Below are 22,099 nucleotides of genomic sequence, written 5' to 3'. Positions count from 1 at the left end.
TACGAACTCGCCCAACTTTCAGTACTTTTGTTTTCGAAGTTTAGTTCGAAATACTTCTGATGGTGTCACTGCCTGAACAAGACGCTGCGCAGGCGCCGTGGCTTAGTTGGTTAAACCGCCTGTCTAGTATACAGGAGATTGTGAGTTCGAATATCACCGGTGCCTCGAGAGTCAAGACTAACGTCTCTCTAGTTTTTGTTTTCGAATATTCATGACTTTTTTGCGCAAACACGTACATGGATACAAGGAAAAGAGGCAAACAACACGGGCGCCCGTGTTGTTTGCCTCTTTTACTTGTGTCCGTGTACGTCTTTGCGCAAAGAAGTTATGATCGAGTACCAACTCGCCCAACTTTCAGTACTTTTGTTTTCGAAGTTTAGTTCGAAATACTTCTGATGGTGTCACTGCCTGAACAAAACGCTGCGCAGGCGCCGTGGCTTAGTTGGTTAAAATGCCTGTCTAGTAAACAGGAGATCATGAGTTCGAATCTCACCGGTGCCTCGAGAGTCAAGGCAACCGTCTCTCTAGTTTTTTGTTTTCGATGTTTAGTTCGAAATTCTTCTGATGATGTGACTGCCTTAACAAAACGCTGCGCAGGCGCGGAGGCTTAGTTGGTTAAAGCGCCTGTCTAGTGAACAGGAGATCGTGAGTTCGAATCTCACCGGTGCCTCGAGAGTCAAGACTGACGTCTCTCTAGTTTTTTTGTTTTCGAAGTATAGTTCGAAATACTTCTGATGGTGTCACTTCCTGAGCAAGACGCTGCGCAGGCGCCGTGGCTTAGTTGGTTAAAGCGCCTGTCTAGTAAACAGGAGATCGTGAGTTCGAATCTCACCGGTGCCTCGAGAGTCAAGACTAACGTCTCTCTAGTTTTTTTGTTTTCGAAGTATAGTTCGAAATACTTCAGATGGTGTCACTGCCTGAACAAGCCGCTGCGCAGGTGCCGTGGCTCAGTTAGTTAAAGCGCCTGTCTAGTAAACAGGACATCGTGAGTTCGAATCTCACCGGTGCCTCGAGAGTCAAGACAAACGGCTCTCTAGTTTTTTGTTTTCGAAGTATAGTTCGAAATACTTCTGATGGTGTCACTTCCTGAGCAAGACGCTGCGCAGGCGCCGTGGCTTAGTTGGTTAAAGCGCCTGTCTAGTAAACAGGAGATCGTGAGTTTGAATCTCACTGGTGCCTCGAGAGTCAAGACAAACATCTCTCTAGCTTTTTGTTTTCGAAGTTTACTTCGAAATACTTCTGTTGGTGTCACTGCCTGATCAAGATGCAGCGCAGGCGCCGTGGCTTAGTTGGTTAAAGCGCATGTCTAGTGAACAGGAGATCGTGAGTTCGAATCTCACCGGTGCCTCGAGGGTCAAGACAAACGTCTCTCTAGTTTTTTGTTTTCGAAGTTTAGTTCGAAATACTTCTGTTGGTGTCACTGCCTGAGCAAGACGCTGCGCAGTCGCCGTGGCTTTGTTGGTTAAAGCGCCTGTCTAGTAAACAGGACATCATGAGTTCGAATCTCACCGGTGCCTCGAGAGTCAAGACAAACGTCTCTCTAGTTTTTTTGTTTTAGAAGTTTAGTTCGAAATACTTCTGATGGTGTCACTGATTGAACAAGGCGCTGCGCAGGCGCCGTGGCTCAGTTAGTTAAAGCGCCTGTCTAGTAAACAAGAGATCGTGAGTTCGAATCTCACCGGTGCCTCGAGAGTCAAGACAAACGGCTCTCTAGTTTTTTGTTTTCGAAGTTTACTTCGAAATACTTCTGTTGGTGTCACTGCCTGAACAAGACGCTGCGCAGGCGCCGTGGCTTAGTTGGTTAAAGCGCACGTCTAGTAAACAGGAGATCATTTGTTCGAATCTCACCGGTGCCACGAGAGTCAAGACAAACGTCTGTCTAGTTTTTTGTTTTCGAAGTTTAGTTCTAAATGCTTCTGATGGTGTCACTGCCTGAACAAGACGCTGCGCGGGCGCCGTGGCTTAGTTGGTTAAAGCGCCTGTCTAGCAAACAGGACATCGTGAGTTCGAATCTCACCGGTGCCTCGAGAGTCAAGACAAACGGCTCTCTAGTTTTTTGTTTTCGAAGTTTACTTCGAAATACTTCTGTTGGTGTCACTGCCTGAACAAGACGCAGCGCAGGCGCCGTGGCTTAGTTGGTTAAAGCGCATGTCTAGTGAACAGGAGATCGTGAGTTCGAATCTCACCGGTGCCTCGAGAGTCAAGACAAACGTATCTCTAGTTTTTTGTTTTCGAAGTTTAGTTCGAAATACTTCTGATGGTGTCACTGCCTGAGCAAGACGCTGCGCAGTCGCCGTGGCTTTGTTGGTTAAAGCGCCTGTCTAGTAAACAGGACATCATCAGTTCGAATCTCACCGGTGCCTCAAGAGTCAAGCAAACGTCTCTCTAGTTTTTTTGTTTTAGAAGTTTAGTTCGAAATACTTCTGATGGTGTCACTGATTGAACAAGGCGCTGCGCAGGCGCCGTGTCTCAGTTAGTTAAAGCGCCTGTCTAGTAAACAAGAGATCGTGAGTTCGAATCTCACCGGTGCCTCGAGAGTCAAGACAAACGGCTCTCTAGTTTTTTGTTTTCGAAGTTTACTTCGAAATACTTCTGTTGGTGTCACTGCCTGAACAAGACGCTGCGCAGGCGCCGTGGCTTAGTTGGTTAAAGCGCATGTCTAGTAAACAGGAGATCATTTGTTCGAATCTCACCGGTGCCACGAGAGTCAATACAAACGTCTGTCTAGTTTTTTGTTTTCGAAGTTTAGTTCTAAATGCTTCTGATGGTGTCACTGCCTGAACAAGACGCTGCGCGGGCGCCGTGGCTTAGTTGGTTAAAGCGCCTGTCTAGCAAACAGGAGATCGTGAGTTCGAATCTCACCGGTGCGTCGAGAGTCAAGATTAACGTCTCTCTAGTTTTTTGTTTTCGAACATTCATGACTTCTTTGCGCAAACACGTACACGGACACAAGGAAAAGAGGCAAACAACACGGGCGCCCGTGTTGTTTGCCTCTTTTCCTTGTGTCCGTGTACGTGTTTGCGCAAAGAAGTCATGATCGAGTACGAACTCGCCCAACTTTCAGTACTTTTGTTTTCGAAGTTTAGTTCGAAATACTTCTGATGGTGTCACTGCCTGAACAAGACGCTGCGCAGGCGCCGTGGCTTAGTTGGTTAAACCGCCTGTCTAGTATACAGGAGATTGTGAGTTCGAATATCACCGGTGCCTCGAGAGTCAAGACTAACGTCTCTCTAGTTTTTGTTTTCGAATATTCATGACTTTTTTGCGCAAACACGTACATGGACACAAGCAAAAGAGGCAAACAACAGGGGCGCCCGTGTTGTTTGCCTCTTTTTCTTGTGTCCGTGTACGTCTTTGCGCAAAGTAGTCATGATCGAGTACCAACTCGCCCAACTTTCAGTACTTTTGTTTTCGAAGTTTAGTTCGAAATACTTCTGATGTTGTCACTGCCTGAACAAAACGCTGCGCAGGCGCCGTGGCTTAGTTGGTTAAAGCGCCTGTCTAGTAAACAGGAGATCACGAGTTCGAATCTCACCGGTGCCTCGAGAGTCAAGGCAACCGTCTCTCTAGTTTTTTGTTTTTGATGTTTAGTTCGAAATTCTTCTGATGATGTGACTGCCTTAACAAGACGCTGCGCAGGCGCGGAGGCTTAGTTGGTTAAAGCGCCTGTCTAGTGAACATGAGATCGTGAGTTCGAATCTCACCGGTGCCTCGAGAGTGAAGACTAACGTCTCTCTAGTTTTTTGTTTTCGAAGTATAGTTCCAAATACTTCTGATGGTGTCACTGCCTGAACAAAACGCTGCGCAGGCGCCGTGGCTTCTCTTGTTAAAGCGCCTGTCTAGTAAACAGGAGATCGTGAGTTCGAATCTCACCGGTGCCTCGAGAGTCAAGACAAACCTCTCTCAAGTTTTTTTTTGTTTTTGAAGTATAATTTAAAATGCTTCTAATGGTGTCACTGCCTGAAGAAGATGCTGCGCAGTCACCGTGTCTTAGTTTGTTATCTCACCTGCCTAGTAAACAGGAGATAGTGAGCTCGAATCTCACCGGTACCTCGAGAGACAAGACAAATTTCTTTGTAATTTTTTGTTTTTGAAGTATAGTTCGAAATACTTCTAATGGTGTCACTGCCTGAACAAGACGCGGCGCAGGCGCCGTGGCTTAGTTGGTTAAAGCGCATGTCTAGTAAACAGGAGATCATTTGTTCGAATCTCACCGGTGCCACGAGAGTCAAGACAAACGTCTGTCTAGTTTTTTGTTTTTGAAGTTTAGTTCTAAATGCTTCTGATGGTGTCACTGCCTGAACAAGACGCTGCGCGGGCGCCATGTCTTAGTTGGTTAAAGCGCCTGTCTAGCAAACAGGAGATTGTGAGTTCAAATCTCACCGGTGCCTCGAGAGTCAAGACTAACGTCTCTCTAGTTTTTTTTTTGTTTTCGAAGTATTGTTCGAAATACTTCTAATGGTGTCACTGCCTGAACAAGACGCTGCGTAGGCGCCGTGGCTTATTTGGTTAAAGCGCCTGTCTAGTAAACCGGAGATCGTGAGTTCGAATCTCACCGGTGCCTCGAGAGTCAAGACAAACGTCTCTCTAGTTTTTTGTTTTCGAAGTTTAGTTCGAAATACTTCTGATGGTGTCACTGCCTGAACAAGACGCTGCGCAGGCGCCGTGGCTTAGATGGTTAAAGCGCCTGTCTAGTAAACAGGAGATCATGAGTTCGAATCTCACCGGTGCCTCGAGAGTCAAGACAAACGTCTCTCTAGTTTTTTGTTTTCGAAGTTTAGTTCGAAATAATTCTGATGGTGTCACTGCCTGAACAAGAAGCTGCGCAGGCGCTGTGGCTTAGTTAGGTAAAGCGCCTGTCTAGTAAACAGGAGATCGTGAGTTTGAATTTCACCGGTGCCTCGGGAGTCAAGACTAACGTCTCTCTAGTTTTTTGTTTTCGAACATACATGACTTCTTTGCGCAAACACGTACACGGACACAAGGAAAAGAGGCAAACAACACGGGCGCCCGTGTTGTTTGCCTCTTTTCCTTGTGTCCGTGTACGTGTTTGCGCAAAGAAGTCATGATCGAGTACGAACTCGCCCAACTTTCAGTACTTTTGTTTTCGAAGTTTAGTTCGAAATACTTCTGATGGTGTCACTGCCTGAACAAGACGCTGCGCAGGCGCCGTGGCTTATTTGGTTAAAGCGCCTGTCTAGTAAACCGGAAATTGTGAGTTCGAATCTCACCGGTGCCACGAGAGTCAAGACTAACGTCTCTCTAGTTTTTTGTTTTCGAAGTATAGTTCGAAATACTTCTGATGGTGTCACTTCCTGAGCAAGACGCTGCGCAGGCGCCGTGGCTTAGTTGGTTAAAGCGCCTGTCTAGTAAACAGGAGATCGTGAGTTTGAATCTCACCGGTGCCTCGAGAGTCAAGACAAACGTCTCTCAAGTTTTTTTGTTTTCGAAGTTTAGTTCGAAATACTTTTGATGGTGTCTCTGCCTGAACAAGACGCTGCGCAGGCGCCGTGGCTTAGTTGGTTAAAGCGCCTGTCTAGTAAACAGGAGATCGTGAGTTCGAATCTCACCGGTGCCTCGAGAGTCAAGACTAACGCCTCTCTAGTTTTTTTGTTTTCGAAGTATAGTTCGAAATACTTCAGAGGTGTTACTGCCTGAACAAGCAGCTGCGCAGGCGCTGTGGCTTCGTTAGCTAAAGCGCCTGTCTAGTAAACAGGTGATCGTGAGTTCGAATCTCACCGGTGCCTCGGGAGTCAAGACTAACGTCTCTCTAGTTTTTTGTTTTCGAAGTTAATTTCCAAATAGTTCTGATGGTGTCACTTCCTGAACAAGACGCTGCACAGGTGTCGTGGCTTAGTTGGTTAAAGCGCCTGTCTAGTAAACAGGAGATCGTGAGTTCGAATCTCACCGGTGCCTCGAGAGTCAAGACAAACATCTCTCTAGCTTTGTGTTTTCGAAGTATAGTTCGAAATACTTCAGATGGTGTCACTGCCTGAACAAGCCGCTGCGCAGGCGCTGTGGCTTAGTTAGATAAAGCGCCTGTCTAGTAAACAGGTGATCGTGAGTTCGAATCTCACCGGTGCCTCGGGAGTCAAGACTAACGTCTCTCTAGTTTTTTTGTTTTCGAAGTTAATTTCCAAATAGTTCTGATGGTGTCACTTCCTGAACAAGACGCTGCACAGGTGTCGTGGCTTAGTTGGTTAAAGCGCCTGTCTAGTAAACAGGAGATCGTAAGTTCGAATCTCACCGGTGCCTCGAGAGTCAAGACAAACATCTCTCTAGCTTTTTGTTTTCGAAGTTTAGTTCGAAATACTTCTGATGGTGTCACTGCCTGAACAAGACGCAGCGCAGGCGCCGTGGCTTAGTTGGTTAAAGCGCATGTCTAGTGAACAGGAGATCGTGAGTTCGAATCTCACCGGTGCCTCGAGAGTCAACACAAACGTCTCTCTAGTTTTTTGTTTTCGAAGTTTAGTTCGAAATACTTCTGATGGTGTCACTGCCTGAGCAAGACGCTGCGCAGGCGCCGTGGCTTAGTTGGTTAAAGCGCCTGTCCAGTAAACAGGACATCATGAGTTCGAATCTCACCGTTGCCTCGAGAGTCAAGACAAACGTCTCTCTAGTTTTTTTGTTTTCGAAGTTTACTTCGAAATACTTCTGTTGGTGTCACTGCCTGAACAAGACGCTGCGCAGGCGCCGTGGCTTAGTTGGTTAAAGCGCATGTCTAGTAAACAGGAGATCATTTGTTCGAATCTCACCGGTGCCACGAGAGTCAAGACTAACGTCTCTCTAGTTTTTTGTTTTCGAAGTATAGTTCGAAATACTTCTGATGGTGTCACTTCCTGAGCAAGACGCTGCGCAGGCGCCGTGGCTTAGTTGGTTAAAGCGCATGTCTAGTAAACAGGAGATCATTTGTTCGAATCTCACCGGTGCCACGAGAGTCAAGACTAACGTCTCTCTAGTTTTTTGTTTTCGAAGTATAGTTCGAAATACTTCTGATGGTGTCACTTCCTGAGCAAGACGCTGCGCAGGCGCCGTGGCTTAGTTGGTTAAAGCGCCTGTCTAGTAAACAGGAGATCGTGAGTTCGAATCTCACCGGTGCCTCGAGAGTCAAGACAAACATCTCTCTAGCTTTTTGTTTTCGAAGTTTAGTTCGAAATACTTCTGATGGTGTCACTGACTGAACAAGGCGCTGCGCAGGCGCCGTGGCTCAGTTAGTTAAAGCGCCTGTCTAGTAAACAGAAGATCGTGAGTTCGAATCTCACCGGTGCCTCGAGAGTCAAGACAAACGGCTCTCTAGTTTTTTGTTTTCGAAGTTTACTTCGAAATACTTCTGTTGGTGTCACTGCCTGAACAAGACGCAGCGCAGGCGCCGTGGCTTAGTTGGTTAAAGCGCATGTCTAGTGAACAGGAGATCGTGAGTTCGAATCTCACCGGTGCCTCGAGAGTCAAGACAAACGTCTCTCTAGTTTTTTGTTTTCGAAGTTTAGTTCTAAATGCTTCTGATGGTGTCACTGCCTGAACAAGACGCTGCGCGGGCGCCGTGGCTTAGTTGGTTAAAGCGCCTGTCTAGCAAACAGGAGATCGTGAGTTCGAATCTCACCGGTGCCTCGAGAGTCAAGACAAACGTCTCTCAAGTTTTTTTGTTTTCGAAGTTTAGTTCGAAATACTTTTGATGGTGTCTCTGCCTGAACAAGACGCTGCGCAGGCGCCGTGGCTTAGTTGGTAAAAGCGCCTGTCTAGTAAACAGGAGATCGTGAGTTCGAATCTCACCGGTGCCTCGAGAGTCAAGACTAACGTCTCTCTAGTTTTTTTGTTTTCGAAGTATAGTTCGAAATACTTCAGATGGTGTCACTGCCTGAACAAGCCGCTGCGCAGGCGCTGTGGCTTAGTTAGCTAAAGCGCCTGTCTAGTTAACAGGTGATCGTGAGTTCGAATCTCACCGGTGCCTCGGGAGTCAAGACTAACGTCTCTCTAGTTTTTTGTTTTCGAAGTTAATTTCCAAATAGTTCTGATGGTGTCACTTCCTGAACAAGACGCTGCACAGGTGTCGTGGCTTAGTTGGTTAAAGCGCCTGTCTAGTAAACAGGAGATCGTGAGTTCGAATCTCACCGGTGCCTCGAGAGTCAAGACAAACATCTCTCTAGCTTTTTGTTTTCGAAGTATAGTTCGAAATACTTCAGATGGTGTCACTGCCTGAACAAGCCGCTGCGCAGGCGCTGTGGCTTAGTTAGCTAAAGCGCCTGTCTAGTAAACAGGTGATCGTGAGTTCGAATCTCACCGGTGCCTCGGGAGTCAAGACTAACGTCTCTCTAGTTTTTTGTTTTCGAAGTTAATTTCCAAATAGTTCTGATGGTGTCACTTCCTGAACAAGACGCTGCACAGGTGTCGTGGCTTAGTTGGTTAAAGCGCCTGTCTAGTAAACAGGAGATCGTGAGTTCGAATCTCACCGGTGCCTCGAGAGTCAAGACAAACATCTCTCTAGCTTTTTGTTTTCGAAGTTTAGTTCGAAATACTTCTGATGGTGTCACTGACTGAACAACGCGCTGCGCAGGCGCCGTGGCTCAGTTAGTTAAAGCGCCTGTCTAGTAAACAGGAGATCGTGAGTTCGAATCTCACCGGTGCCTCGAGAGTCAAGACAAACGTCTCTCTAGTTTTTTGTTTTCGAAGTTTAGTTCGAAATACTTCTGATGGTGTCACTGCCTGAGCAAGACGCTGCGCAGGCGCCGTGGCTTAGTTGGTTAAAGCGCCTGTCCAGTAAACAGGACATCATGAGTTCGAATCTCACCGGTGCCTCGAGAGTCAAGACAAACGTCTCTCTAGTTTTTTTGTTTTCGAAGTTTAGTTCGAAATACTTCTGATGGTGTCACTGACTGAACAAGGCGCTGCGCAGGCGCCGTGGCTCAGTTAGTTAAAGCGCCTGTCTAGTAAACAAGACATCGTGAGTTCGAATCTCACCGGTGCCTCGAGAGTCAAGACAAACATCTCTCTAGCTTTTTGTTTTCGAAGTTTAGTTCGAAATACTTCTGATGGTGTCACTGACTGAACAAGGCGCTGCGCAGGCGCCGTGGCTCAGTTAGTTAAAGTGCCTGTCTAGTAAACAGGAGATCGTGAGTTCGAATCTCACCGGTGCCTCGAGAGTCAAGACAAACGTCTCTCTAGTTTTTTGTTTTCGAAGTTTAGTTCGAAATACTTCTGATGGTGTCACTGTTGAACAAGACGCTGCGCAGGCGCCGTGGCTTAGTTGGTTAAAGCGCATGTCTAGTAAACAGGAGATCATTTGTTCGAATCTCACCGGTGCCACGAGAGTCAAGACTAACGTCTCTCTAGTTCTTTGTTTTCGAAGTATAGTTCGAAATACTTCTGATGGTGTCACTTCCTGAGCAAGACGCTGCGCAGGCGCCGTGGCTTAGTTGGTTAAAGCGCCTGTCTAGTAAACAGGAGATCGTGAGTTCGAATCTCACCGGTGCCTCGAGAGTCAAGACAAACATCTCTCTAGCTTTTTGTTTTCGAAGTTTAGTTCGAAATACTTCTGATGGTGTCACTGACTGAACAAGGCGCTGCGCAGGCGCCGTGGCTCAGTTAGTTAAAGCGCCTGTCTAGTAAACAGGAGATCGTGAGTTCGAATCTCACCGGTGCCTCGAGAGTCAAGACAAACGGCTCTCTAGTTTTTTGTTTTCGAAGTTTACTTCGAAATACTTCTGTTGGTGTCACTGCCTGAACAAGACGCAGCGCAGCCGCCGTGGCCTAGTTGGTTAAAGCGCATGTCTAGTGAACAGGAGATCGTGAGTTCGAATCTCACCGGTGCCTCGAGAGTCAAGACAAACGTCTCTCTAGTTTTTTGTTTTCGAAGTTTAGTTCTAAATGCTTCTGATGGTGTCACTGCCTGAACAAGACGCTGCGCGGGCGCCGTGGCTTAGTTGGTTAAAGCGCCTGTCTAGCAAACAGGAGATCGTGAGTTCGAATCTCACCGGTGCCTCGAGAGTCAAGACAAACGTCTCTCAAGTTTTTTTGTTTTCGAAGTTTAGTTCGAAATACTTTTGATGGTGTCTCTGCCTGAACAAGACGCTGCGCAGGCGCCGTGGCTTATTTGGTTAAAGCGCCTGTCTAGTAAACAGGAGATCGTGAGTTCGAATCTCACCGGTGCCTCGAGAGTCAAGACTAACGTCTCTCTAGTTTTTTTGTTTTCGAAGTATAGTTCGAAATACTTCAGATGGTGTCACTGCCTGAACAAGCCGCTGCGCAGGCGCTGTGGCTTAGTTAGCTAAAGCGCCTGTCTAGTAAACAGGTGATCGTGAGTTCGAATCTCACCGGCGTCTCGGGAGTCAAGACTAACGTCTCTCTAGTTTTTTGTTTTCGAAGTTAATTTCCAAATAGTTCTGATGGTGTCACTTCCTGAACAAGACGCTGCACAGGTGTCGTGGCTTAGTTGGTTAAAGCGCCTGTCTAGTAAACAGGAGATCGTGAGTTCCTGAACAAGACGCTGCACAGGTGTCGTGGCTTAGTTGGTTAAAGCGCCTGTCTAGTAAACAGGAGATCGTGAGTTCGAATCTCACCGGTGCCTCGAGAGTCAAGACAAACATCTCTCTAGCTTTTTGTTTTCGAAGTATAGTTCGAAATACTTCAGATGGTGTCACTGCCTGAACAAGCCGCTGCGCAGGCGCTGTGGCTTAGTTAGCTAAAGCGCCTGTCTAGTAAACAGTTGATCGTGAGTTCGAATCTCACCGGTGCCTCGAGAGTCAAGACAAACATCTCTCTAGCTTTGTGTTTTCGAAGTATAGTTCGAAATACTTCAGATGGTGTCACTGCCTGAACAAGCCGCTGCGCAGGCGCTGTGGCTTAGTTAGCTAAAGCGCCTGTCTAGTAAACAGGTGATCGTGAGTTCGAATCTCACCGGTGCCTCGGGAGTCAAGACTAACGTCTCTCTAGTTTTTTGTTTTCGAAGTTAATTTCCAAATAGTTCTGATGGTGTCACTTCCTGAACAAGACGCTGCACAGGTGTCGTGGCTTAGTTAATTAAAGCGCCTGTCTAGTAAACAGGAGATCGTGAGTTCGAATCTCACCGGTGCCTCGAGAGTCAAGACAAACATCTCTCTAGCTTTTTGTTTTCGAAGTTTAGTTCGAAATACTTCTGATGGTGTCACTGACTGAACAACGCGCTGCGCAGGCGCCGTGGCTCAGTTAGTTAAAGCGCCTGTCTAGTAAACAGGAGATCGTGAGTTCGAATCTCACCGGTGCCTCGAGAGTCAAGACAAACGTCTCTCTAGTTTTTTGTTTTCGAAGTTTAGTTCGAAATACTTCTGATGGTGTCACTGCCTGAGCAAGACGCTGCGCAGGCGCCGTGGCTTAGTTGGTTAAAGCGCCTGTCCAGTAAACAGGACATCATGAGTTCGAATCTCACCGGTGCCTCGAGAGTCAAGACAAACGTCTCTCTAGTTTTTTTGTTTTCGAAGTTTAGTTCGAAATACTTCTGATGGTGTCACTGAGTGAACAAGGCGCTGCGCAGGCGCCGTGGCTCAGTTAGTTAAAGCGCCTGTCTAGTAAACAAGACATCGTGAGTTCGAATCTCACCGGTGCCTCGAGAGTCAAGACAAACGGCTCTCTAGTTTTTTGTTTTCGAAGTTTACTTCGAAATACTTCTGTTGGTGTCACTGTTGAACAAGACGCTGCGCAGGCGCCGTGGCTTAGTTGGTTAAAGCGCATGTCTAGTAAACAGGAGATCATTTGTTCGAATCTCACCGGTGCCACGAGAGTCAAGACTAACGTCTCTCTAGTTCTTTGTTTTCGAAGTATAGTTCGAAATACTTCTGATGGTGTCACTTCCTGAGCAAGACGCTGCGCAGGCGCCGTGGCTTAGTTGGTTAAAGCGCCTGTCTAGTAAACAGGAGATCGTGAGTTCGAATCTCACCGGTGCCTCGAGAGTCAAGACAAACATCTCTCTAGCTTTTTGTTTTCGAAGTTTAGTTCGAAATACTTCTGATGGTGTCACTGACTGAACAAGGCGCTGCGCAGGCGCCGTGGCTCAGTTAGTTAAAGCGCCTGTCTAGTAAACAGGAGATCGTGAGTTCGAATCTCACCGGTGCCTCGAGAGTCAAGACAAACGGCTCTCTAGTTTTTTGTTTTCGAAGTTTACTTCGAAATACTTCTGTTGGTGTCACTGCCTGAACAAGACGCAGCGCAGGCGCCGTGGCTTAGTTGGTTAAAGCGCATGTCTAGTGAACAGGAGATCGTGAGTTCGAATCTCACCGGTGCCTCGAGAGTCAAGACAAACGTCTCTCTAGTTTTTTGTTTTCGAAGTTTAGTTCTAAATGCTTCTGATGGTGTCACTGCCTGAACAAGACGCTGCGCGGGCGCCGTGGCTTAGTTGGTTAAAGCGCCTGTCTAGCAAACAGGAGATCGTGAGTTCGAATCTCACCGGTGCCTCGAGAGTCAAGACAAACGTCTCTCAAGTTTTTTTGTTTTCGAAGTTTAGTTCGAAATACTTTTGATGGTGTCTCTGCCTGAACAAGACGCTGCGCAGGCGCCGTGGCTTAGTTAGCTAAAGCGCCTGTCTAGTAAACAGGTGATCGTGAGTTCGAATCTCACCGGTGTCTCGGGAGTCAAGACTAACGTCTCTCTAGTTTTTTGTTTTCGAAGTTAATTTCCAAATAGTTCTGATGGTGTCACTTCCTGAACAAGACGCTGCACAGGTGTCGTGGCTTAGTTGGTTAAAGCGCCTGTCTAGTAAACAGGAGATCGTGAGTTCCTGAACAAGACGCTGCACAGGTGTCGTGGCTTAGTTGGTTAAAGCGCCTGTCTAGTAAACAGGAGATCGTGAGTTCGAATCTCACCGGTGCCTCGAGAGTCAAGACAAACATCTCTCTAGCTTTTTGTTTTCGAAGTATAGTTCGAAATACTTCAGATGGTGTCACTGCCTGAACAAGCCGCTGCGCAGGCGCTGTGGCTTAGTTAGCTAAAGCGCCTGTCTAGTAAACAGGTGATCGTGAGTTCGAATCTCACCGGTGCCTCGGGAGTCAAGACTAACGTCTCTCTAGTTTTTTGTTTTCGAAGTTAATTTCCAAATAGTTCTGATGGTGTCACTTCCTGAACAAGACGCTGCACAGCTGTCGTGGCTTAGTTGGTTAAAGCGCCTGTCTAGCAAACAGGAGATCGTGAGTTCGAATCTCACCGGTGCCTCGAGAGTCAAGACAAACATCTCTCTAGCTTTTTGTTTTCGAAGTTTAGTTCGAAAAATTTCTGATGGTGTCACTGACTGAACAAGGCGCTGCGCAGGCGCCGTGGCTCAGTTAGTTAAAGCGCCTGTCTAGTAAATAGGAGATCGTGAGTTCGAATCTCACCGGTGCCTCGAGAGTCAAGACAAACGGCTCTCTAGTTTTTGTTTTCGAAGTTTACTTCGAAATACTTCTGTTGGTGTCACTGCCTGAACAAGACGCAGCGCAGGCGCCGTGGCTTAGTTGGTTAAAGCGCATGTCTAGTGAACAGGAGATCGTGAGTTCGAATCTCAGCGGTGCCTCGAGAGTCAAGACAAACGTCTCTCTACTTTTTTGTTTTCAAAGTTTAGTTCGAAATACTTCTGATGGTGTCACTGCCTGAGCAAGACGCTGCGCAGGCGCCGTGGCTTAGTTGGTTAAAGCGCCTGTCTAGTAAACAGGACATCATGAGTTCGAATCTCACCAGTGCCTCGAGAGTCAAGACAAACGTCTCTCTAGTTTTTTTGTTTTCGAAGTTTAGTTCGAAATACTTCTGATGGTGTCACTGACTGAACAAGGCGCTGCGCAGGCGCCGTGGCTCAGTTAGTTAAAGCGCCTGTCTAGTAAACAAGAGATCGTGAGTTCGAATCTCACCGGTCCCTCGAGAGTCAAGACAAACGGCTCTCTAGTTTTCTGTTTTCGAAGTTTACTTCGAAATACTTCTGTTGGTGTCACTGCCTGAACAAGACGCTGCGCAGGCGCCGTGGCTTAGTTGGTTAAAGCGCATGTCTAGTAAACAGGAGATCATTTGTTCGAATCTCACCGGTGCCACGAGAGTCAAGACTAACGTCTATCTAGTTTTTTGTTTTCGAAGTATAGTTCGAAATACTTCTGATGGTGTCACTTCCTGAGCAAGACGCTACGCAGGCGCCGTGGCTTAGTTGGTTAAAGCGCCTGTCTAGTAAACCGGAGATCATGAGTTCGAATGTCACCGGTGCCTCGAGAGTCAAGACAAACGTCTCTCAAGTTTTTTTGTTTTTGAAGTTTAGTTCGAAATACTTCTGATGGTGTCACTGCCTGAACAAGGCGCTGCGCAGGCGCCGTGGCTCAGTTAGTTAAAGCGCCTGTCTAGTAAACAAGAGATCGTGAGTTCGAATCTCACCGGTGCCTCGAGAGTCAAGACAAACGGCTCTCTAGTTTTCTGTTTTCGAAGTTTACTTCGAAATACTTCTGTTGGTGTCACTGCCTGAACAAGACGCTGCGCAGGCGCCGTGGCTTAGTTGGTTAAAGCGCATGTCTAGTAAACAGGAGATCATTTGTTCGAATCTCACCGGTGCCACGAGAGTCAAGACTAACGTCTCTCTAGTTTTTTTGTTTTCGAAGTATAGTTCGAAATACTTCAGATGGTGTCACTGCCTGAACAAGCCGCTGCGCAGGCGCTGTGGCTTAGTTAGCTAAAGCGCCTGTCTAGTAAACAGGTGATCGTGAGTTCGAATCTCACCGGTGCCTCGGGAGTCAAGACTAACGTCTCTCTAGTTTTTTGTTTTCGAAGTTAATTTCCAAATAGTTCTGATGGTGTCACTTCCTGAACAAGACGCTGCACAGGTGTCGTGGCTTAGTTGGTTAAAGCGCCTGTCTAGTAAACAGGAGATCGTGAGTTCGAATCTCACCGGTGCCTCGAGAGTCAAGACAAACATCTCTCTAGCTTTTTGTTTTCGAAGTATAGTTCGAAATACTTCTCATGGTGTCACTTCCTGAGCAAGACGCTGCGCAGGCGCCGTGGCTTAGTTGGTTAAAGCGCCTTTCTAGTAAACAGGATATCATGAGTTCGAATCTCACCGGTGCCTCGAGAGTCAAGACAAACGTCTCTCTAGTTTTTTTGTTTTCGAAGTTTAGTTCGAAATACTTCTGATGGTGTCACTGCCTGAACAAGACGCTGCGCAGGCGCCGTGGCTTAGTTGGTTAAAGCGCCTGTCTAGTAAACAGGAGATCGTGAGTTCGAATCTCACCGGTGCCTCGAGAGTCAAGACTAACGTCTCTCTAGTTTTTTTTGTTTTCGAAGTATAGTTCGAAATACTTCAGATGGTGTCACTGCCTGAACAAGCCGCTGCGCAGGCGCTGTGGCTTAGTTAGTTAAAGCGCCTGTCTAGTAAACAGGTGATCGTGAGTTCGAATCTCACCGGTGCCACGAGAGTCAAGACTAACGTCTCTCTAGTTTTTTTTTGTTTTCGAAGTATTGTTCGAAATACTTCTAATGGTGTCACTGCCTGAACAAGACGCTGCGTAGGCGCCGTGGCTTATTTGGTTAAAGCGCCTGTCTAGTAAACCGGAGATCGTGAGTTCGAATCTCACCGGTGCCTCGAGAGTCAAGACTAACGTCTGTCTAGATTTTGTTTTCGAAGTTTAGTTCTAAATGCTTCTGATGGGGTCACTGCCTGAACAAGACGCTGCGCGGGCGCCGTGGCTTAGTTGGTTAAAGCGCCTGTCTAGCAAACAGGAGATCGTGAGTTCGAATCTCACCGGTGCCACGAGAGTCAAGACTAACGTCTCTCTAGTTTTTTTTTGTTTTCGAAGTGTTGTTCGAAATACTTCTAATGGTGTCACTGCCTGAACAAGACGCTGCGCAGGCGCCGTGGCTTATTTGGTTAAAGCGCCTGTCTAGTAAACCGGAGATCGTGAGTTCGAATCTCACCGGTGCCTCGAGAGTAAAGACAAACATCTCTCTAGTTTTTTGTTTTCGAAGTTTAGTTCGAAATACTTCTGATGGTGTCACTGCCTGAAAAAGACGCTGCGCAGGCGCCATGGCTTAGTTGGTTAAAGCGCCTGTCTAGTAAACAGGAGATCGTGAGTTCGAATCTCACCGGTGCCTCGGGAGTCAAGACTAACGTCTCTCTAGTTTTTTGTTTTTGAAGTTTAGTTCGAGATACTTCTGATAGTGTCACTGCCTGAACAAGACGCTGCACAGGTGCCATGGCTTAGTTGGTTAAAGTGCCTGTCTAGTAAACAGGAGATCGTGTGTTCAAATCTCACCGGTGCCTCGAGAGTCAAGACAAACATCTCTCAAGCTTTTTGTTTTCGAAGTTTAGTTCAAAATACTTCTGATGGTGTCACTGCCTGAACAACAGGCTGCGCAGGCGCCGTGGCTCAGTTGGTTAAAGCGCCTGACTAGTGAACAGAAGATTATGAGTTCGAATCCCATCGGTGCCTCGAGAGTCAAGACTAACGTCTCTCTAGTTTTTTGTTTTCGAAGTATAGTTCGAAATACTTCTGATGGTGTCACTGCCTGAACAAGACGCTGCAGGCGCCGTGGCTTAGTTAGTTGAAGCGCCTGTCTGGTAAACAGGAGATCGTGAGGTCGAATCTCACCGGTGCCTCGGGAGTCAAAACTGACGTCTCTCTAGTTTTTTGTTTTCGAACATTCATGACTTTTTTGCGCAAACACGTACACGGACACAAGGAAAAGAGGCAAACAACACGGGCGCCCGTGTTGTTTGCCTCTTTTCCTTGTGTCCGTGTACGTCTTTGCGCAAAGAAGTCATGATCGAGTACCAACTCGCCCAACTTTCAGTACTTTTGTTTTCGAAGTTTAGTTCGAAATACTTCTGATGGTGTCACTGCCTGAACAAAACGCTGCGCAGGCGCCGTAGCTTAGTTAGTTAAAGCGCCTGTCTAGTAAACAGGAGATCGTGAGTTCGAATCTCACCGGTGCCTCGAGAGTCAAGACTAACGTCTCTCTAGTTTTTTGTTTTCGAAGTATAGTTCGAAATACTTCTGATGGTGTCACTTCCTGAGCAAGACGCTACGCAGGCGCCGTGGCTTAGTTGGTTAAAGCGCCTGTCTAGTAAACCGGAGATCATGAGTTCGAATGTCACCGGTGCCTCGAGAGTCAAGACAAACGTCTCTCAAGTTTTTTTGTTTTTGAAGTTTAGTTCGAAATACTTCTGATGGTGTCACTTCCTGAGCAAGACGCTGCGCAGGCGCCGTGGCTTAGTTGGTTAAAGCACCTTTCTAGTAAACAGGATATCATGAGTTCGAATCTCACCGGTGCCTCGAGAGTCAAGACAAACGTCTCTCTAGTTTTTTTGTTTTCGAAGTTTAGTTCGAAATACTTCTGATGGTGTCACTGCCTGAACAAGACGCTGCGCAGGCGCCGTGGCTTAGTTGGTTAAAGCGCCTGTCTAGTAAACAGGAGATCGTGAGTTCGAATCTCACCGGTGCCTCGAGAGTCAAGACTAACGTCTCTCTAGTTTTTTTGTTTTCGAAGTATAGTTCGAAATACTTCAGATGGTGTCACTGCCTGAACAAGCCGCTGCGCAGGCGCTGTGGCTTAGTTAGTTAAAGCGCCTGTCTAGTAAACAGGTGATCGTGAGTTCGAATCTCACCGGTGCCACGAGAGTCAAGACTAACGTCTCTCTAGTTTTTTTTTTGTTTTCGAAGTATTGTTCGAAATACTTCTAATGGTGTCACTGCCTGAACAAGACGCTGCGCAGGCGCCGTGGCTTATTTGGTTAAAGCGCCTGTCTAGTAAACCGGAGATCGTGAGTTCGAATCTCACCGGTGCCTCGAGAGTCAAGACTAACGTCTGTCTAGATTTTGTTTTCGAAGTTTAGTTCTAAATGCTTCTGATGGGGTCACTGCCTGAACAAGACGCTGCGCGGGCGCCGTGGCTTAGTTGGTTAAAGCGCCTGTCTAGCAAACAGGAGATCGTGAGTTCGAATCTCACCGGTGCCACGAGAGTCAAGACTAACGTCTCTCTAGTTTTTTTTTGTTTTCGAAGTGTTGTTCGAAATACTTCTAATGGTGTCACTGCCTGAACAAGACGCTGCGCAGGCGCCGTGGCTTATTTGGTTAAAGCGCCTGTCTAGTAAACCGGAGATCGTGAGTTCGAATCTCACCGGTGCCTCGAGAGTAAAGACAAACATCTCTCTAGTTTTTTGTTTTCGAAGTTTAGTTCGAAATACTTCTGATGGTGTCACTGCCTGAACAAGACGCTGCGCAGGCGCCATGGCTTAGTTGGTTAAAGCGCCTGTCTAGTAAACAGGAGATCGTGAGTTCGAATCTCACCGGTGCCTCGGGAGTCAAGACTAACGTCTCTCTAGTTTTTTGTTTTTGAAGTTTAGTTCGAGATACTTCTGATAGTGTCACTGCCTGAACAAGACGCTGCACAGGTGCCATGGCTTAGTTGGTTAAAGTGCCTGTCTAGTAAACAGGAGATCGTGTGTTCAAATCTCACCGGTGCCTCGAGAGTCAAGACAAACATCTCTCAAGCTTTTTGTTTTCGAAGTTTAGTTCAAAATACTTCTGATGGTGTCACTGCCTGAACAACAGGCTGCGCAGGCGCCGTGGCTCAGTTGGTTAAAGCGCCTGACTAGTGAACAGAAGATTATGAGTTCGAATCCCATCGGTGCCTCGAGAGTCAAGACTAACGTCTCTCTAGTTTTTTGTTTTCGAAGTATAGTTCGAAATACTTCTGATGGTGTCACTGCCTGAACAAGACGCTGCAGGCGCCGTGGCTTAGTTAGTTGAAGCGCCTGTCTGGTAAACAAGAGATCGTGAGGTCGAATCTCACCGGTGCCTCGGGAGTCAAAACTGACGTCTCTCTAGTTTTTTGTTTTCGAACATTCATGACTTTTTTGCGCAAACACGTACACGGACACAAGGAAAAGAGGCAAACAACACGGGCGCCCGTGTTGTTTGCCTCTTTTCCTTGTGTCCGTGTACGTCTTTGCGCAAAGAAGTCATGATCGAGTACCAACTCGCCCAACTTTCAGTACTTTTGTTTTCGAAGTTTAGTTCGAAATACTTCTGATGGTGTCACTGCCTGAACAAAACGCTGCGCAGGCGCCGTAGCTTAGTTAGTTAAAGCGCCTGTCTAGTAAACAGGAGATCGTGAGTTCGAATCTCACCGGTGCCTCGAGAGTCAAGACTAACGTCTCTCTAGTTTTTTGTTTTCGAAATATAGTTCGAAATACTTCTGATGGTGTCACTTCCTGAGCAAGACGCTGCGCAGGCGCCGTGGCTTAGTTGGTTAAAGCGCCTGTCTAGTAAACAGGAGATCATGAGTTCGAATCTCACCGGTGCCTCGAGAGTCAAGACAAACGTCTCTCTAGTTTTTTGTTTTCGAAGTATAGTTCTAAATACTTCTGATGGTGTCACTTCCTGAGCAAGACGCTGCGCAGGCGCTGTGGCTTAGTTGGTTAAAGCGCCTGTCTAGTAAACAGGAGATCGTGAGTTCGAATCTCACCGGTGCCTCGAGAGTCAAGACTAACGTCTCTCTAGTTTTTTTGTGTTCGAAGTATAGTTCGAAATACTTCAGATGGTGTCACTGCCTGAACATGACGCTGCGCAGGCGCTGTGGCTTAGTTAGTTAAAGCGCCTGTCTAGTAAACAGGTGATCGTGAGTTCGAATGTCACCGGTGCCTCGGGAGTCAAGACTAACGTCTCTCTAGTTTTTTGTTTTCGAAGTTTAGTCCGAAATAGTTCTGATGGTGTCACTTCCTGAGCAAGACGCTGCGCAGGCGCCGTGGCTCAGTTGGTTAAAGCGCCTGTCTAGTAAACAGGAGATCATGAGTTCGAATCTCACCGGTGCCTCGAGAGTCAAGACAAACGGCTCTCTAGTTTTTTGTTTTCGAAGTTTACTTCGAAATACTTCTGTTGGTGTCACTGCCTGAACAAGACGCTGCGCAGGCGCCGTGGCTTAGTTGGTTAAAGTGCATGTCTAGTAAACAGGAGATCATTTGTTCGAATCTCACCGGAGCCACGAGAGTCAAGACAAACGTCTGTCTAGTTTTTTGTTTTCGAAGTTTAGTTCGAAATAATTCTGATGGTGTCACTGCCTGAACAAGATGCTGCGCAGGCGCTGTGGCTTAGTTAGTTAAAGCGCCTGTCTAGTAAGAGGAAGATCGTGAGTTCGAATCTCACCTGTGCCTCGAGAGTCAAGACAAAGGTCTTACTAGTTTTTTTGTTTTTGAAGTATAATTTAAAATGCTTTTAATGGTGTAACTGCCTGAAGAAGATGCTGCGCAGTCACCGTGTCTTAGTTCGTTATCTCACCTGTCTAGTAAACAGGAGATAGTGAGCTCGAATCTCACCAGTACCTCGAGAGACAAGACAAATTTCTCTGTAATTTTTTGTTTTCGAAGTTTAGTTCGAAATACTTCTGATGGTGTCACTGCCTGAACAACAGGCTGCGCAGGCGCCGTGGCTTAGTTGGTTAAAGCGCCGGTCTAGTAAACTGGAGATCATGAGTTCGAATCTCACCGGTGCCTCGAGAGTCAAGACAAACGTCTCTCTAGTTTTTTTGTTTTTCAAGTTTAGTTCGAAATACTTCTGATGGTGTCACTGCCTGAACAAGACGCTGCGCAGGCGCCGTGGCTTAGTTAGGTAAAGCGCCTGTCTAGTAAACAAGAGATCGTGAGTTCGAATTTCACCGGTGCCTCGGGAGTCAAGACTAACGTCTCTCTAGTTTTTTGTTTTCGAACATTCATGACTTCTTTGCGCAAACACGTACACGGACACAAGGAAAAGAGGCAAACAACACGGGCGCCCGTGTTGTTTGCCTCTTTTCCTAGTGTCCGTGTACGTGTTTGCGCAAAGAAGTCATGATCGAGTACGAACTCGCCCAACTTTCAGTACTTTTGTTTTCGAAGTTTAGTTCGAAATACTTCAGATGGTGTCACTGCCTGAACATGACGCTGCGCAGGCACCGTGGCTTAGTTAGTTAAAGCGCCTGTCTAGTAAACAGGAGATCGTGAGTTCGAATCTCACCGGTGCCTCGAGAGTCAAGACAAACGGCTCTCTCTGGTTTTTTGTTTTCGAAGTTTACTTCGAAATACTTCTGTTGGTGTCACTGCCTGAACAAGACGCTGCGCAGGCGCCGTTGCTTAGTTGGTTGAAGCGCATGTGTAGTAAACAGGAGATCATTTGTTCGAATCTCACCGGTGCCACGAGAGTCAAGACATACGTCTGTCTAGATTTTGTTTTCGAAGTTTAGTTCTAAATGCTTCTGATGGGGTCACTGCCTGAACAAGACGCTGCGCGGGCGCCGTGGCTTAGTTGGTTAAAGCGCCTGTCTAGCAAACAGGAGATCGTGAGTTCGAATCTCACCGGTTCCTCGAGAGTCAAGACTAACGTCTATCTAGTTTTTTTTTTGTTTTCGAAGTATTGTTCGAAATACTTCTAATGGTGTCACTGCCTAAACAAGATGCTGCGCAGGCGCCGTGGCTTATTTGGTTAAAGCGCCTGTCTAGTAAACCGGAGATCGTGAGTTCGAATCTCACCGGTGCCTCGGGAGTCAAGACTAACGTCTCTCTAGTTTTTTGTTTTTGAAGTTTAGTTCGAGATACTTCTGATGGTGTCACTGCCTGAACAAGACGCTGCACAGGTGCCATGGCTTAGTTGGTTAAAGTGCCTGTCTAGTAAACAGGAGATCGTGTGTTCAAATCTCACCGGTGCCTCGAGAGTCAAGACAAACATCTCTCAAGCTTTTTGTTTTCGAAGTTTAGTTCAAAATACTTCTGATGGTGTCACTGCCTGAACAACAGGCTGCGCAGGCGCCGTGGCTCAGTTGGTTAAAGCGCCTGACTAGTGAACAGAAGATTATGAGTTCGAATCCCACCGGTGCCTCGAGAGTCAAGACTAACGTCTCTCTAGTTTTTTGTTTTCGAAGTATAGTTCGAAATATTTCTGATGGTGTCACTGCCTGAACAAGACGCTGCAGGCGCCGTGGCTTAGTTAGTTAAAGCGCCTGTCTGGTAAACAGGAGATCGTGAGGTCGAATCTCACCGGTGCCTCGGGAGTCAAAACTGATGTCTCTCTAGTTTTTTGTTTTCGAACATTCATGACTTTTTTGCGCAAACACGTACACGGACACAAGGAAAAGAGGCAAACAACACGGGCGCCCGTGTTGTTTG

At 46.9% G+C, this 22,099-nt stretch overlaps 52 non-coding genes across 52 annotated transcripts; all 52 read left to right on the top strand.

The window, feature by feature from the left end:
- The first annotated feature begins 766 nt into the window (after positions 1-766).
- TRNAT-AGU (transfer RNA threonine (anticodon AGU)) lies at positions 767-840 on the top strand. The gene has a single exon. It is a non-coding gene; the product is annotated as a tRNA-Thr (tRNA).
- A 265-nt stretch (positions 841-1,105) lies between these two features.
- On the top strand, positions 1,106-1,179 carry TRNAT-AGU (transfer RNA threonine (anticodon AGU)). The gene has a single exon. It is a non-coding gene; the product is annotated as a tRNA-Thr (tRNA).
- A 95-nt stretch (positions 1,180-1,274) lies between these two features.
- TRNAT-AGU (transfer RNA threonine (anticodon AGU)) lies at positions 1,275-1,348 on the top strand. The gene has a single exon. It is a non-coding gene; the product is annotated as a tRNA-Thr (tRNA).
- A 603-nt stretch (positions 1,349-1,951) lies between these two features.
- TRNAA-AGC (transfer RNA alanine (anticodon AGC)) lies at positions 1,952-2,025 on the top strand. The gene has a single exon. It is a non-coding gene; the product is annotated as a tRNA-Ala (tRNA).
- Positions 2,026-2,120: 95 nt separating this feature from the next.
- TRNAT-AGU (transfer RNA threonine (anticodon AGU)) lies at positions 2,121-2,194 on the top strand. Its single transcript has one exon. It is a non-coding gene; the product is annotated as a tRNA-Thr (tRNA).
- A 602-nt stretch (positions 2,195-2,796) lies between these two features.
- On the top strand, positions 2,797-2,872 carry TRNAA-AGC (transfer RNA alanine (anticodon AGC)). Its single transcript has one exon. It is a non-coding gene; the product is annotated as a tRNA-Ala (tRNA).
- A 1,445-nt stretch (positions 2,873-4,317) lies between these two features.
- On the top strand, positions 4,318-4,391 carry TRNAA-AGC (transfer RNA alanine (anticodon AGC)). The gene has a single exon. It is a non-coding gene; the product is annotated as a tRNA-Ala (tRNA).
- A 268-nt stretch (positions 4,392-4,659) lies between these two features.
- TRNAT-AGU (transfer RNA threonine (anticodon AGU)) lies at positions 4,660-4,733 on the top strand. Its single transcript has one exon. It is a non-coding gene; the product is annotated as a tRNA-Thr (tRNA).
- Positions 4,734-5,334: 601 nt separating this feature from the next.
- TRNAT-AGU (transfer RNA threonine (anticodon AGU)) lies at positions 5,335-5,408 on the top strand. The gene has a single exon. It is a non-coding gene; the product is annotated as a tRNA-Thr (tRNA).
- Positions 5,409-5,504: 96 nt separating this feature from the next.
- On the top strand, positions 5,505-5,578 carry TRNAT-AGU (transfer RNA threonine (anticodon AGU)). Its single transcript has one exon. It is a non-coding gene; the product is annotated as a tRNA-Thr (tRNA).
- Positions 5,579-5,842: 264 nt separating this feature from the next.
- On the top strand, positions 5,843-5,916 carry TRNAT-AGU (transfer RNA threonine (anticodon AGU)). The gene has a single exon. It is a non-coding gene; the product is annotated as a tRNA-Thr (tRNA).
- A 434-nt stretch (positions 5,917-6,350) lies between these two features.
- On the top strand, positions 6,351-6,424 carry TRNAT-AGU (transfer RNA threonine (anticodon AGU)). The gene has a single exon. It is a non-coding gene; the product is annotated as a tRNA-Thr (tRNA).
- A 603-nt stretch (positions 6,425-7,027) lies between these two features.
- TRNAT-AGU (transfer RNA threonine (anticodon AGU)) lies at positions 7,028-7,101 on the top strand. Its single transcript has one exon. It is a non-coding gene; the product is annotated as a tRNA-Thr (tRNA).
- Positions 7,102-7,365: 264 nt separating this feature from the next.
- TRNAT-AGU (transfer RNA threonine (anticodon AGU)) lies at positions 7,366-7,439 on the top strand. The gene has a single exon. It is a non-coding gene; the product is annotated as a tRNA-Thr (tRNA).
- Positions 7,440-7,534: 95 nt separating this feature from the next.
- Positions 7,535-7,608, top strand: TRNAA-AGC (transfer RNA alanine (anticodon AGC)). The gene has a single exon. It is a non-coding gene; the product is annotated as a tRNA-Ala (tRNA).
- Positions 7,609-7,704: 96 nt separating this feature from the next.
- On the top strand, positions 7,705-7,778 carry TRNAT-AGU (transfer RNA threonine (anticodon AGU)). The gene has a single exon. It is a non-coding gene; the product is annotated as a tRNA-Thr (tRNA).
- A 265-nt stretch (positions 7,779-8,043) lies between these two features.
- On the top strand, positions 8,044-8,117 carry TRNAT-AGU (transfer RNA threonine (anticodon AGU)). Its single transcript has one exon. It is a non-coding gene; the product is annotated as a tRNA-Thr (tRNA).
- Positions 8,118-8,381: 264 nt separating this feature from the next.
- On the top strand, positions 8,382-8,455 carry TRNAT-AGU (transfer RNA threonine (anticodon AGU)). The gene has a single exon. It is a non-coding gene; the product is annotated as a tRNA-Thr (tRNA).
- A 95-nt stretch (positions 8,456-8,550) lies between these two features.
- On the top strand, positions 8,551-8,624 carry TRNAT-AGU (transfer RNA threonine (anticodon AGU)). Its single transcript has one exon. It is a non-coding gene; the product is annotated as a tRNA-Thr (tRNA).
- A 434-nt stretch (positions 8,625-9,058) lies between these two features.
- On the top strand, positions 9,059-9,132 carry TRNAT-AGU (transfer RNA threonine (anticodon AGU)). Its single transcript has one exon. It is a non-coding gene; the product is annotated as a tRNA-Thr (tRNA).
- A 263-nt stretch (positions 9,133-9,395) lies between these two features.
- On the top strand, positions 9,396-9,469 carry TRNAT-AGU (transfer RNA threonine (anticodon AGU)). Its single transcript has one exon. It is a non-coding gene; the product is annotated as a tRNA-Thr (tRNA).
- Positions 9,470-9,564: 95 nt separating this feature from the next.
- Positions 9,565-9,638, top strand: TRNAT-AGU (transfer RNA threonine (anticodon AGU)). The gene has a single exon. It is a non-coding gene; the product is annotated as a tRNA-Thr (tRNA).
- A 264-nt stretch (positions 9,639-9,902) lies between these two features.
- TRNAA-AGC (transfer RNA alanine (anticodon AGC)) lies at positions 9,903-9,976 on the top strand. The gene has a single exon. It is a non-coding gene; the product is annotated as a tRNA-Ala (tRNA).
- Positions 9,977-10,072: 96 nt separating this feature from the next.
- Positions 10,073-10,146, top strand: TRNAT-AGU (transfer RNA threonine (anticodon AGU)). The gene has a single exon. It is a non-coding gene; the product is annotated as a tRNA-Thr (tRNA).
- A 341-nt stretch (positions 10,147-10,487) lies between these two features.
- TRNAT-AGU (transfer RNA threonine (anticodon AGU)) lies at positions 10,488-10,561 on the top strand. Its single transcript has one exon. It is a non-coding gene; the product is annotated as a tRNA-Thr (tRNA).
- Positions 10,562-11,163: 602 nt separating this feature from the next.
- TRNAT-AGU (transfer RNA threonine (anticodon AGU)) lies at positions 11,164-11,237 on the top strand. The gene has a single exon. It is a non-coding gene; the product is annotated as a tRNA-Thr (tRNA).
- A 602-nt stretch (positions 11,238-11,839) lies between these two features.
- TRNAT-AGU (transfer RNA threonine (anticodon AGU)) lies at positions 11,840-11,913 on the top strand. The gene has a single exon. It is a non-coding gene; the product is annotated as a tRNA-Thr (tRNA).
- Positions 11,914-12,008: 95 nt separating this feature from the next.
- Positions 12,009-12,082, top strand: TRNAT-AGU (transfer RNA threonine (anticodon AGU)). Its single transcript has one exon. It is a non-coding gene; the product is annotated as a tRNA-Thr (tRNA).
- Positions 12,083-12,177: 95 nt separating this feature from the next.
- TRNAT-AGU (transfer RNA threonine (anticodon AGU)) lies at positions 12,178-12,251 on the top strand. Its single transcript has one exon. It is a non-coding gene; the product is annotated as a tRNA-Thr (tRNA).
- Positions 12,252-12,346: 95 nt separating this feature from the next.
- Positions 12,347-12,420, top strand: TRNAA-AGC (transfer RNA alanine (anticodon AGC)). The gene has a single exon. It is a non-coding gene; the product is annotated as a tRNA-Ala (tRNA).
- A 341-nt stretch (positions 12,421-12,761) lies between these two features.
- TRNAT-AGU (transfer RNA threonine (anticodon AGU)) lies at positions 12,762-12,835 on the top strand. Its single transcript has one exon. It is a non-coding gene; the product is annotated as a tRNA-Thr (tRNA).
- A 264-nt stretch (positions 12,836-13,099) lies between these two features.
- TRNAA-AGC (transfer RNA alanine (anticodon AGC)) lies at positions 13,100-13,173 on the top strand. Its single transcript has one exon. It is a non-coding gene; the product is annotated as a tRNA-Ala (tRNA).
- A 95-nt stretch (positions 13,174-13,268) lies between these two features.
- TRNAT-AGU (transfer RNA threonine (anticodon AGU)) lies at positions 13,269-13,342 on the top strand. The gene has a single exon. It is a non-coding gene; the product is annotated as a tRNA-Thr (tRNA).
- A 1,449-nt stretch (positions 13,343-14,791) lies between these two features.
- Positions 14,792-14,865, top strand: TRNAT-AGU (transfer RNA threonine (anticodon AGU)). Its single transcript has one exon. It is a non-coding gene; the product is annotated as a tRNA-Thr (tRNA).
- A 265-nt stretch (positions 14,866-15,130) lies between these two features.
- On the top strand, positions 15,131-15,204 carry TRNAT-AGU (transfer RNA threonine (anticodon AGU)). Its single transcript has one exon. It is a non-coding gene; the product is annotated as a tRNA-Thr (tRNA).
- A 97-nt stretch (positions 15,205-15,301) lies between these two features.
- TRNAT-AGU (transfer RNA threonine (anticodon AGU)) lies at positions 15,302-15,375 on the top strand. The gene has a single exon. It is a non-coding gene; the product is annotated as a tRNA-Thr (tRNA).
- A 266-nt stretch (positions 15,376-15,641) lies between these two features.
- Positions 15,642-15,715, top strand: TRNAA-AGC (transfer RNA alanine (anticodon AGC)). The gene has a single exon. It is a non-coding gene; the product is annotated as a tRNA-Ala (tRNA).
- A 267-nt stretch (positions 15,716-15,982) lies between these two features.
- On the top strand, positions 15,983-16,056 carry TRNAT-AGU (transfer RNA threonine (anticodon AGU)). The gene has a single exon. It is a non-coding gene; the product is annotated as a tRNA-Thr (tRNA).
- Positions 16,057-16,487: 431 nt separating this feature from the next.
- On the top strand, positions 16,488-16,561 carry TRNAT-GGU (transfer RNA threonine (anticodon GGU)). Its single transcript has one exon. It is a non-coding gene; the product is annotated as a tRNA-Thr (tRNA).
- A 263-nt stretch (positions 16,562-16,824) lies between these two features.
- On the top strand, positions 16,825-16,898 carry TRNAT-AGU (transfer RNA threonine (anticodon AGU)). The gene has a single exon. It is a non-coding gene; the product is annotated as a tRNA-Thr (tRNA).
- Positions 16,899-17,333: 435 nt separating this feature from the next.
- TRNAT-AGU (transfer RNA threonine (anticodon AGU)) lies at positions 17,334-17,407 on the top strand. The gene has a single exon. It is a non-coding gene; the product is annotated as a tRNA-Thr (tRNA).
- A 96-nt stretch (positions 17,408-17,503) lies between these two features.
- On the top strand, positions 17,504-17,577 carry TRNAT-AGU (transfer RNA threonine (anticodon AGU)). The gene has a single exon. It is a non-coding gene; the product is annotated as a tRNA-Thr (tRNA).
- Positions 17,578-17,844: 267 nt separating this feature from the next.
- TRNAA-AGC (transfer RNA alanine (anticodon AGC)) lies at positions 17,845-17,918 on the top strand. The gene has a single exon. It is a non-coding gene; the product is annotated as a tRNA-Ala (tRNA).
- A 267-nt stretch (positions 17,919-18,185) lies between these two features.
- Positions 18,186-18,259, top strand: TRNAT-AGU (transfer RNA threonine (anticodon AGU)). Its single transcript has one exon. It is a non-coding gene; the product is annotated as a tRNA-Thr (tRNA).
- Positions 18,260-19,027: 768 nt separating this feature from the next.
- On the top strand, positions 19,028-19,101 carry TRNAT-AGU (transfer RNA threonine (anticodon AGU)). The gene has a single exon. It is a non-coding gene; the product is annotated as a tRNA-Thr (tRNA).
- Positions 19,102-19,196: 95 nt separating this feature from the next.
- On the top strand, positions 19,197-19,270 carry TRNAT-AGU (transfer RNA threonine (anticodon AGU)). Its single transcript has one exon. It is a non-coding gene; the product is annotated as a tRNA-Thr (tRNA).
- A 95-nt stretch (positions 19,271-19,365) lies between these two features.
- Positions 19,366-19,439, top strand: TRNAT-AGU (transfer RNA threonine (anticodon AGU)). The gene has a single exon. It is a non-coding gene; the product is annotated as a tRNA-Thr (tRNA).
- Positions 19,440-19,704: 265 nt separating this feature from the next.
- Positions 19,705-19,778, top strand: TRNAT-AGU (transfer RNA threonine (anticodon AGU)). The gene has a single exon. It is a non-coding gene; the product is annotated as a tRNA-Thr (tRNA).
- A 603-nt stretch (positions 19,779-20,381) lies between these two features.
- Positions 20,382-20,455, top strand: TRNAT-AGU (transfer RNA threonine (anticodon AGU)). Its single transcript has one exon. It is a non-coding gene; the product is annotated as a tRNA-Thr (tRNA).
- Positions 20,456-20,888: 433 nt separating this feature from the next.
- Positions 20,889-20,962, top strand: TRNAT-AGU (transfer RNA threonine (anticodon AGU)). Its single transcript has one exon. It is a non-coding gene; the product is annotated as a tRNA-Thr (tRNA).
- Positions 20,963-21,227: 265 nt separating this feature from the next.
- On the top strand, positions 21,228-21,301 carry TRNAA-AGC (transfer RNA alanine (anticodon AGC)). The gene has a single exon. It is a non-coding gene; the product is annotated as a tRNA-Ala (tRNA).
- A 604-nt stretch (positions 21,302-21,905) lies between these two features.
- On the top strand, positions 21,906-21,979 carry TRNAT-GGU (transfer RNA threonine (anticodon GGU)). Its single transcript has one exon. It is a non-coding gene; the product is annotated as a tRNA-Thr (tRNA).
- The last annotated feature ends 120 nt before the right edge of the window (positions 21,980-22,099 follow it).

The sequence above is a fragment of the Rhipicephalus microplus genome, chromosome 5 (assembly GCF_043290135.1).
Source record: "Rhipicephalus microplus isolate Deutch F79 chromosome 5, USDA_Rmic, whole genome shotgun sequence".
Lineage (NCBI taxonomy): Eukaryota > Metazoa > Arthropoda > Arachnida > Ixodida > Ixodidae > Rhipicephalus > Rhipicephalus microplus.
This window is presented reverse-complemented; position numbering and strand designations above follow the sequence as displayed.